A 12,081-nucleotide genomic window follows, 5' to 3' on the forward strand; every position below is an offset into this window, starting at 1 on the left:
CCCCACACCATTCTCCCTCCTCCAACCCGAGATGGAAAAGAGAGGTCACAACCAGGCATGCTTTAAAGCATGGCAAATAAGCATGGGACTGAACAGCTTCCAAACAGGATCTTCCTAAAATACAATCAGCAGCTCAGGTGCAGAAAAGACTCACCACTTCCCTCTATATTATATTTATACTCAGCTGCTCCCTACACCAGACGTGCTTGCATCTTTGGTGGGTGAAATAACTCCTGGTAGGACACAATCTGGACAGTTTTATTAGAACCATTTTCCTGCACTTGGAGCTTCCCAAGTTTTGGCTCAGAACTGGTTCTCAGTGGGATGCAACAGGATCTTTCAGGAACACACATGAACAGAAAGTTACTGGTGCTCATCAGTCACTTGGGCAGGATATTTTTCTCTTGGTGTAGAAGCTCCTAATGCTGGTTTTTATCTTTCTAAAAATTATTTAGAAAGTGGGTTTAAATATACATATGTATATGTACACATGGGTGTATTCCCATTGTTACCATGAATTAATTTTTATGAAGAAAACCTCAGAAGTAATTTTTAATTTTGGAGTAAAGAAGTGAATACCACAGCAAAGCTTAGCAGGTTCATAACAGATCTTTTCCTCAGGTGGTAAAGGCCTGTGGTTAGTCTCAGTTTGATTCTTGACTTTATACATTTAGAAATTGGAAAACTGAACTCAAAGTACAGCAAGTGCAGCAGTTCTGGTTAGCAGTCTCTGGTAAGAAGGTGGAGGACAGCATGAATACAAATTACTCTGATTTGGGTGCAAATCATTGCATTTGGCTTAAACTTAAAGCATTGTTGAAGCTTCCTCCAAACATCCCTTCCACACCAAAACCCCTCACACCCCAAAGTGTTCAAGCCTATGCTTAAAACACACACAGGCTTGGGAGAGCACATCTGCTGGCAGCAGCAGCAGCTGTACAAAAGCACCCTCTGCTTGCTTTCATCTCCTTCCTAATGGAAAGGAAAATGGAGCATAAAGATATTCTGCAGAAGGTTAAGTGCTCCTGTCGAAATGCGGTGGGTTTGGAGGAGTCAATGGAGCAGAGCAGGACTGGGGGGTGGAGAGGGCAGGGGGGGCCTGGAGGGGATGCACTGGGCTCTGCTGTTTGCTGCAGATGTGTTATTCCAATTAACTTGAAAGCGGGAATGCGAGGGGCGAGCAGGAGGGAAGGTGAGGAGGGTTTTTATGGCAGGAGGTGAAGTCTGCCCCACAGACAGTGATGGAGATGGCCCTTCTGGTCTCTCTCAGGTCATCTGGTTTTATGTGAGGTGCAGAACCAGGACACGAAACCCAAACAGGAAGGGTCTGAATGGCACATGTGGAAGAGCTTAACAGGCACATGCTTGACCCAGGGCTTGGATTGCTCATCACTGAGCAGCCCTGTAATTACAGGCTTTGCTGGACAGTCACTACAGCGAGTTACAGGATAAGCCACTTGCCTTAATTTGATGATAAGCACTGCACTTTGACTATGTGTGGTTGTCAAGGTCTTTGGGCTTGTTGAGTAGATGGATGGCATCAGGATGTAGATGAAAAGATATTTAAAACATTCCTGCTGGATTTCAACACTGAAGGTACCCATAATTGCACTGTGGTGAGAGTCTGGCGAGTTAATCAGCATTTCAGGCTGAAAAAGAGGAGGGAAGGAAGTGTGTGTGTGTGTGTGTGTGGGGAGGACATGATAATACTGAGAATAAAAGTTAATTAAAAAATAAAATCAAGAGAAATGTGTCTCTAAGGCCACTTCTTTTGCAGAGACCACCTGTCAAACGCCTCCCTGTCTATAAAACCCAAGATTGGCTTCCAATCTACTCTGCAGTTCTTTAATTTTTAATGCCCCTCCCTGGTCTCACAGGTGGCTATTATAGACAGAAGCTGTCACCTGTATGGATACAGATGTGTGTAATGCATGCACTGAACATGAGTGCTCAGGATTTGGGAACTGACACCAGCCGGGAGCGGGAGCTGCCAGAGGAGGTTGTTAAAGCTGCAGAGAGCAAAGTGTCTCAGTGTTGTTAGGGATTGCCACGTCTCTTCTTCCTCCTTCTTCTTTTTTTCTTGCCTCTCCAAAATGTCATCGTGGAGAATTTGAATTGACAGCATCACTAGATGGTGAACTGCAGGCAGGGAATTCAGGGTGTGGGTTGTGTATGGGATTTTGAGGTAAGAACTTCTGGTTTTAATCCAAGCCTCCTCTGTGTTCCAATCCTCAGCTTTCCCGTTGCAGCAATTCCAGGTAAAAAAAGCAAGGAGTCATAATTCTTTACCTGGCTCACAGGGGTGTTGTGAGGCTCAGTTAGTTAATTATAGTAAAGCTTCTGAATAAGAATCATAATAACACTTAGCAAATGAAAAGCGAGTATTATTATCGTTAAAGTAATGACAAGGCGCCCTGCTGAAGGAAGCAAATATAATGCTGATTATTAAAATCATTTGTATTTAGTGGCAAATGTAGCAGTGGCTTTATAAACTTAGAGATGTAATCTTGTCCCCAAGCCATAACAATAAGTAATTCCAAGTGCTTTGTTGTTAGGCTTCTCAGGAGCAAACAGGTACCTTCAGTCAGAAGGGATTTTATTTTGAGAATTAAGAGAATAATGAAAGAAAAGAGGGGGGAACCAACATCTTGCTGAGATGAGGCCAAAGGTGGGTGTCTTATCTGAGCATTCTCTGGCTGCTGTGCCCCCTCCCAGTGGTGCCAGTGAGCCCCAGGGACAAGGGGTGAATCTGGGAGAAATTGCAATGGGAGTGGAAGGTGAAGGGGAAGTCTGACTTTGGAGATCTATAGCCCAGATTTTGGTACAAATAACACATGCAAATTGTTGTCACCACACCCAATGGTCAACTCTCAGATTTGCTGCTGTGCATGCAACTTATTTATCTTAGCTTTTATATCTGTCACCACCCTTGACATCACAGTGCCACAGCCTGTCTTCTCTGGCTTCTCTCTTCTTCCTCATGTTCATGTTTCTTTCTCCCAGAAAACTTCCCTGCCTTGCCCAGGATATAGCAGGAATATCAGGAATACCAGGGCCTGGGACGAGTGCTGGGACGAGGCAAAAAGGAAAGTTTGAGTTCTAGTGAAGGGAGAACACAACTTGTGATTTTGCAGTAAACACCCATCTTTTGGGTAACACTAAGTTTTTTTCTTCCCTTTTTAAACTTTTTGTCATTTAACCGCAGTTTAAGATTTGAGCAACTGGAAAGAGCCAGTCAAAAAGTCATTGCTGTCAGCTGCCTTCTGGACAAAATGCCTGTTCCCATCAGAAATAACACCACTGCAGCGGGTCACAGCTGGCTGACACCATAGATGTCATCTCAGAAAATGGTAAAAACATTGAAAGGGTCTCTGGGTGTTCTTCTCACTCTTCAAACATGCTCTGGCTAAAACAAACTTTACTTTAAAACAAACAGTGGGATATGCAGAGTCACTGTTTGCCTTGTTTATTTTGTGCTGATGGATGGCCTCCGTTACTAGGGCTATTAATCCAGCAATTTTTTGGAACATAAAATTAATTTTTTGGAGGAAATAAACTACATAAATAAAATGAGTATAATTGGCTATCGCCCTGGTACCATTGATTCTAGGGCTGTAAATTGCACTTGATGTTCATGGTGTCAGGCTCAGAGGCCCTTAATTCTGTTCCTTAAGGATGACTTATGCAGTCAGGGGTGAGTGTTTGCTTCAGCAAGTTTGACTATCTCAAGGGGATCCCAAATTTGCTATAAAGGAAAAGGACTTGCTTGTTAATGCAACCTATTTGCTTTTGGGTTGTAATATTTCACCTCAAAGCTGGCTTTTGATCCCAGGAATGGTTGTTATTCATACAAATCTAATGCATGTGGATGTGGCATAAATATTCAGGGTGACATTCAGGTATTTGTATTTTACTCTAGGTTGTGCTGCAGTTGAGGTTGCATTGTGCTCTTGGTCCCATGACTGCACATCTCTGCTGCCAAGGTACTTTGTGGCCAGTTTTGGAGAGCTGAATTATTACCATTTTTTTTATTGTGGGGGATGAATACATTCATATCAACTGGTGAGCCTTCAAAATAATGGCAAGTGTGAGGATGGAATAAGCTTTGCAATAGATTGGGAAACTTCTCTCATCCCAGGAATCTGCCAGTAATTGTTGATTTGCCTGGAAGTGCAAGTTTTGGGGCATGGAAATTCTTTGCCATAACTGCAACATACTTAGCCCTGAGGGTTTCCAAGAATAGAAGACATATTATATATAAAAATTCCCTTTACTTCTTATAAGGTCTTATCTTGTGTGGAAGAAAAACAGAATCCATAGAGGTCTCCCTTCTGGTCCAGTCTGAAGAAGGCACTTAGGACCTCTTCAACCCTTCACTTTCTTTGTTTAATTTATTTTACTGTCGTGTATGAACATCTTCAGGAAAATATTAATTAGAGAGTGTGTTCCTTGACAACTAACTCTAAATGGATTAAACATGCTTTACTCGATGAAGCAAAGAGCTGCTGATTAAGAGAAATTGAATTGTATCCCTGAGATAATTTTCTGTCTCTGTGTCTAGAGAATATAGGCAGCACCAATGCTTGTAGAAGAAATAGAGACACCACACTACAAGTATCTCAAAAATAATAGTCAGGACATACATATTAATTGATTTAATATAAAAAAGCTTGATGCAAACTTGTGAGACTTTAAATTGAGGTCCTGACCATTCTCTGTGGTCACTAGAGGATCCTTCAAGAACGGGAACGACCTGGCAATTTCCAGTTTGGATAATTATGTTCTGCTTCCTTAATGTTTCCCATGCCCTTTCAATTAGTATGGTAATCATCTCCACTTTGTGACCTACACTGAAGTGTAAGTGATGGTACATGCTGTTAAATAGCTGCTGTGCTCCACCCCAGGAGCCACTGTTTGCCAGGAGTGATGCCAGAGTGGGAGAGCTTGGTCTGGTGGAGCCAGGAAAGTGAGGGACTCCAGTGGTGGAGTCAGAGCTGCCCCTTTTCTGCAAGCTATTTCAGAAATTCTCCTGGATGAAAAATCTGAAATGTACAGGAGATCTCACTTTAAGGATAAAAGGGACAAATACACAAGTGTGGAAGGAGGAGAGAGTCATTAAGTGCAGTGAAATAACAGCAGGTGAGGAAACCTCAGCTGCAGCTTAGGGGTGAATTTTTAGTGCATCTGGTGCAGTCCATCAAGCAGCTGTGGAGGAAGGAAGAGGTGCTGCAGCTCCTCTCTCCCTGACAGTGTGATTTAAAGAACTGCTCTTTGCTAGCCTGGCCTTGTGCCTTTCAGTTGCCTTGAAAGAGAGAGAACAGTGTCTATGCTCCCTCATTGGCATTTGTCTTAAAAATAATAAAGAAAAAGAAAAACAAGGGAGCGTGTTGCTGTGTGTGAGTGTTTTCCACACTGAGCCCCCTGGTCAGCCACTGAGTAACAAGACAAAAGGAATATCTCACTGGGCTTCACATGATTTGTTTACATTCCCCTTAATGATAAAGAATTTTTTAGAGCAGTGCTACACCTTGTAGCTGATGTGGTTTGCAGCATGACAGCAGTCCCAGCTGCCTTTTGGATAGCAGAGTTTCCTTGCAAGAGATGTGTTGCTGTTTTCCATGTTTTTTGATATGCAGCCCAAATGAAGTCTCTGAAGGAGTATCTGTCTTTTGCTAACAGCCATCATTTTTATATAAATTCGGAGGTATTCATATTATGTCTTCATCTTCTATATCTCAACTAGTAACAATATCACAACTACTCCCTCCTGACAACTATATTCATTACTCATTAAAGATATTTCATGTTTTATTCAGGAATTTAAATGAAGCTATCAGAGCCTGTAATAGCAACAGTTTGGGATAATTGTATCTCATTGATGGCAGCCTCAAGAGTTCTAATTAATATATATTTAGCTCCCTGGTTGTCTTTAGACCAAACGCCTCAATATGAAAGACTGGGTGAGGCGATAAGGAGGGGGGAAGGGAACAGACTCCAAAATAACAGCCCCTTTTGAAATTCGGAGAGGAAAATCTGTGTTGTGAGAAGGAACTGCTCGCTCTGGGATTCTTTCTGCTTCTCCCCCCCTGGTTCAATCCAAAATAAGTTTTGAGATATAGAGTCCTTTCTGAGAAATAAAATACAAGAACCTAGGTTTGCTGCCCATTTGTTTGGAGGGAAGGAAGGATGACAGATATGTATTTTTCTGCTCCAGTGATACACCTGATATCCGAATTCAGCTTATCAGGGGTCTCTGCTTTTATTAGCTCTTTCCCTGCCTCCTCTGGCCAGAGTGCTCCATTCAAAATTGCTTGGTTTCAGAGATATGATCTGCAATGCAAACAGGCTCTCATTACACTTTTTTATACTTCAAAAAAAATCTTACTTTCGTGTGTGCCTGATTAGCCCTCACCATACAGCTCTCAATTTTCTTATCCCTTTTGGGCTTTTTATTCCTTTCCTCTCTTTCCTTCGACACTACCTTTCCCTCTGTTGTATGAAATGAGCTAAAAAAAGATTTGGGGAGGGGGTATTATTCTGTCATTGGAATTCATAGCACTTGTATTCACTTACAAGCCTGAACTATTTTCTCAAATCACTTCAGTCTCTGTGACTTTCTCAGACTGTAGTTTATAAATCACTTTTGTGGTACACTATCTAGAGGGGATCAAGACCCCTGGAAGCTTGAGTCATATTGAATTGCATTGTGTAACGGAGAGTCATTAGGAGTTTACAGTCAGGGAGAAAAAAGAAGTCTTATAAATAGGCTAATTCAACTGGCACTTATATGTTTTAAAGACATTATTGAGGAAGCAGGATGGTAGTATTATTTGCTCCCAATTTTGCTCTCATCAGCAGCAGCTAAGGGTGGCTCTTGAATAGGACAGGAATAGAGATTTTATAGACCTCCAGCTTTAAAACCTCTATTTTTCCCCCTTTATTATTTAAGCAAGTACTAAGGACTGTTTAGAGGTTTATTTAAATGGCTTCCATGCTGGAAGCTAATCCAGCCTATACTGGCTCAAATTGCCTCAGTTTCTCCTGAGTAAGACCTGCTTTTCTTTTACTTCTACTGATTTTTTTTTTTTAAGGTATTAATTTAAGAGAAATATATTGTGCAGAACAGAGGCTTTCTGACAGTGAAAGGATTTTCAGCAAGAGGTTTATGCAGCAGCCGCATTTTTCCAGTCTGATTCTGACAGTAAGGTTATTCCAGTAAAGCATCTCCTTTTTTCCCTTTCTTTGGAAGTTAAAAAAAGCCTGATGATGTAATGTGAAGGTATTTATTTCATTTGGGTGTGTTTCACTTGCAGATTTGTGACAGAAAAGTGTCAGCCCCTGGGTGTTGCCTCTCTGCAGGCTGGATCTTCTTGGCTGAGGTTGGGGCTGATCGAATACCTGGATATCCTCAGGCTTACAGGTGTGGTAGATGGAGAACAATGACCAGAAGCAGGTGCCTTGGCTCTCAGGAACTCCAGCTCACTGCCAAAAAGCTCACTCCTAGCTGAAATTGCTGCTTTTTTGAAAAAAAAAAAAAAAAAAAAAAAAAAAAAAAGATGACAATTCTCAGTATTGTCTGCAGTTCTCAGCCCCATGTCCTCCACTTCCATGCCATCTGTGGGATTGCTGTGCTCAGCTTGGTCAGGATTTTCTCAGAAAAAACAAAGTGAACCCAGGACGAACCCCTGGTTAAAAACAAGGCTGGAGTCAGAAGTTCAAAGGGTGGAGAGTTGAGTGGGCTCACATGGCTGGCTCTGGGTGAAGTGTCTCCCTGGGATTGTTTGATGGGTTGCTTGGCAGCTCTGCCCCAGTGCTTCCATAACCTGGGCTGGAATCCAGCCCAGTCCTGAGAGATGGAGGGTCAGTCCAGTTTGATAGTGTGAGGTCAGCAATGGAATAAGGCTGGGATTTCTCGATTGAGATTTGAGTGTATAAAAGTATAAATCAAAAAAAAACAAAATCCTTGAAGGGACGCCTTGCAGCTGTCTTGGGAAATGAAAGGCTTTAAAAGAAGAAGGCTCAAGAGCACGAGAATCCAGCAGTTAGTGCAACTAATAAAGCTCTTTGGTCTCAACTCAGAGAACAGCAAAGTCCTCTCTGTTGTCTGGAAAAGTGGAGGGTGTGTGGCAAACCTGAGGGAGACGCTGCTCCTCAACACAGCGAGCTGCCAGCATACTGAGGATTATCTGTGCAAATAAATACAGATCACAGCTTTTACACTGCTGCTTCCCAACCAAATACATTGAAAAGCTTATTCTACAAAGGGTTTTTCAGCTGTAGGGACCCTTTTTCTGTGTCCTTGAAAATTCTCCGTAGGCTCAAAGTTCACCACCAAAGTCATGGAAGGGGAAAAGAATGAGCTTTTTTATCCACATTACTCCTGAATGCTGCTGTCTCATTTTTGCTGCAGGATACTCATAATTTTATGCTTATTTAAACAGACACATATCTAGTTTATGGGCATATTCCAGGAAAAAAAAAAAAAAAGAAAGAATCCTGTCGCTTAGAGTGCAGTTCTCATGGGCAAACACCTGATCCCCTTTAATAAGAGATAAAAGGGAAACTTCCCTTGCCAAGCTGCTACATTACAGGGTTTTGCTTGCAGTGACATGCTGGTAAGCTGCACATCTGCCTGGTGCATGGCACAGCACAGGCTCAGCTTGCAGGTACAGGGATTGCCAGCAGCTTGTGCCACTGAAACCCAGGGCAGCAGAACGGGGGTGGAACGCGGAGTGGACACAGTGAGGGTGCAGGAGAGGTTTCAGAGCTCGGGATGTGCACATCTGATAATCAAACACAGGTCAAGGGGGGCCTAATTAATATTTCAATCTGCATCAGCCAGGATCCTTACTGTTTTAAGGATTTTTTGTTGGTGGTGGTTTTGGTTTGTTTTTTTTTTTTTTTTTTTAATTCCCCTGGACCTCTCAATGGTTTGAGTTTTTTATTGCTATTAGTATTTCCTTAAGGAAAGTCAGTACAGTGCTGAGTTCTCACATGCTACCTTATTTCCCCCTTTCCTATGATATTTTAAGTTTGCATTGATTTTCTTTGAAATGGTCCATGCTGGCGCTTTTTTTATTTTTTGTAATGTCTGTTATTAGTTGAAAGCTTTGGATTCCCTGCTCTTGCCCAAAAAGATGGTCAGAGCAGTTAAAGAAAACAAATGGCTCAGCTATGTGAAGTGATAAAAGCTACAGGTTAAAATTCTGGATCTGTTTTGATAGGGATAACCATAAGATGTCTCTTCACAAAATTTTAAAGCTGCTGCTGCTGAACTTTTGTTTTTTACAGGTAACACAATCAGAGATGTTTAGGTACCCGCCACCTAGCTGGTGATCTGGGATAGCTGAGGATCCAAAACAGGAAAGGCAGGCTGATCTCTGTGTTACCCCACTGCACACCATCACCTGTGTGACAAAGAATAGTTCCATAAAGCCTTTTTTAAAGAGATGGAATATACAGAGTTTGGTATTTGTTATGACTTGAATAAGAAAAGCACTATACTCACTTTTCTAGTTTGAATTTGAGTCTGATTTCTCTTTTGGTCCCCACTGGATGAAATTTTGCTTTCATTAACTGTTTTTCAGTATATTCAAGGGGTAATCTCTAGGCAAAGCATCACTCAGGATCTCAGATTTCAGGAAAAGCCACTGTTGGCGAGTTCAGTTCTGACATAATGAAGTCCAAAAAGTCCTCTGGTTCACTTTGAAGCAGGAAGTAAACATTGGAGATGTTGACTGAGTAACTTTGCAGGCAAACTTGTATCTTCACTGAACCAGAAGGTATCTCTTATTCACACCAGTATGGACACATCAGGAACCCGGTGAGAAGCTACATTTAGGAGAAGGTTCCATTGAGCAAACCCAATGTGCACTTAGTTCAGATAAACCCTGGAGAGTCAGCCAGTGAGACCTCAAAGTCCGGAGTAATTTGCAGTCTGATGTATCCCAGTCCAACTTCACTGCTCTCTTTCTATAAATCAAATGGAAAAAATCAGGCAAAATGATCAGGCACTCAGATGTGGTCCCAGAATAAGTGCAAAGTCTGTTTTGCGATGTCTGGGTCTTGTCTGATTTCTGCTCACATGCCACTCAAAAAGTCCATGTAGGTTTTAATCTGACATTCAACCTGTGCAGAGGCATCTGCACACTTGAAAAGAAGGTCAGTGTTATTCAAGTGTATTTCACTTTGGTGGAAGAGAATTATTTACAAAATCCTTTAGTTTGAATGTCCTTTCTGGGCAATCTCACTAAAAGAGCAGTAGAGTTAAATGTCTAACCTGTTCCTTTCCTCAAGGAACTGGCAAAATACTTGCATCTAATGTTTTCTATAATGCCTTTTACAGAGTCAGTGAGTGAAAAGAAAGGAAAATATTATGGCAATCCAGCTCATAAATTTCTTCTGATTTTTCTGGCAGCCATGTAACACAGAGGGCTCCTCTATGGAGAATGTGTTGTCCCACCAGGTAGGCAAAGGGGAACTTTGCAAATCATTTCTGCAAATTGCTTAAAATAAAGAGATAAAGTATTGAGTCTAAAGGTGTAGTAGCAAGAGGGAACTTGGTCTGAGAGAGGACGGAGCAAGTATCCTCTCCTTGCCCATGGTGCTCTTCCCTAGTTTCACTGTCTTTTAGGATTTCAGCTATTGCAGCGTTTCAAACTTCTGTGGTTTGAAACCAACACGGTTTTTGTGGTCTCTGGCAGCTCCTCCCTTTCTAAACAAGAACAGCAAAATGCAAACACTCAGAGAAACTAATGATATTGAAAATCTGCTGAAAGCAGGGTGAGGGAGAAAGGAGAAGAGCAGATTAAGGGAAAGCCCTGCTCGAACCCATCCCTTTGTTTTATGGTCGATGGAGCCTTTCCTCGACAGATCACCAAGAAACAAAGAGCTGAAATGAAACGAAAGGGGCAGAGAAGTGTCTGTAGCATTCCAGCAAGGCCACCAGGGCTGGTGCTGGTTTGGCTGCTCTCCCCCAGCTCTGCCTCCCCCTCGTTACACGATCCTACTCGGGAACATGTTCTCAAGGACTGAGAATCAGGCCAGTGGCTGCTGATGTTAAAAGGACATGACATGTGCACAAGGCAGGGCATAGGGGCTGGCTGCACATATTAAAGGCAAACACATCACAATCCAATTAGTAGAAATGGAGTGTGTGTGCTAGCTCTGGGAATTTTTTTTTTTTTTTTAAGTAATACTTCTGTGCTTTTTCTATTGATTGATTTATTTTTGAAAGGAGTAATTCCCTTCTAGCTTTTCTTCCTCATCTCCTCCCTCCTTCTCCCCACCTTCAATTCCTTCACTCCTGAGTTTTCACCTCACCAGAGGAACACGGGTTCAAAGGCAACTGGAGTAGAAATAAAAATAAAAACAAAATATTGTGAATGTGAAGAGTCCTCTAATCTCTTTGTGACCTTCCTGTACAAAGGACAATTTCTGCAAATCTACTGCAAACTTGTAAATCTTCAGTACTGGAAGGGATAAAAGCAGCATAAAATATTTCATTAGAATTTAAACTGACTAGCTAAATGTGTGTCTGTGCATGTACAGAAATTTCTCCTTGATGTGTTTTAAAAATTGTTTTAAGTATGTTTCATCTTCCTTAACATATTACCTAGCCACCAGAGTTTTTTATTCCTTTATTGGAATGCATCTCCTGTAGCTTTCATTCACTATTTAAGTAAGAATGAAGGGAAAAAAATTCCTAAAGGAAGGACAGCTTTTAAAATTCTGATACCTGAAAAGAACACATTTATCATTACATTCAGCATGTTTTACTGAATGCAGTATTCAATATCTACAGTGATGCATTCCAGTTCTGATATAATGGGCAATATTTTGCTATTGGGCTATAGTCTTCCTGCTTGTTTAGCTCCTAGTCTAGCTGAATAATTAAACTCATGTAAATTTAAGTTTGTGTATAGTCCCACTGAGACTAAGGGAATTTATTGTCTGTCTAAAGTTAGCTTCTTTGTAAGTAGTTTGTTGGTTGAGGCCCAAAGTTCTATCTTAAGTCATTATATTCAAAAGTGTCCTTGCTCAGTAAATCACTTTTAAAAATACTGTTTTAAGGATATGTCC

Source organism: Oenanthe melanoleuca, chromosome 10 (assembly GCF_029582105.1).
Source record: "Oenanthe melanoleuca isolate GR-GAL-2019-014 chromosome 10, OMel1.0, whole genome shotgun sequence".
In the NCBI taxonomy this organism is placed as follows: domain Eukaryota; kingdom Metazoa; phylum Chordata; class Aves; order Passeriformes; family Muscicapidae; genus Oenanthe; species Oenanthe melanoleuca.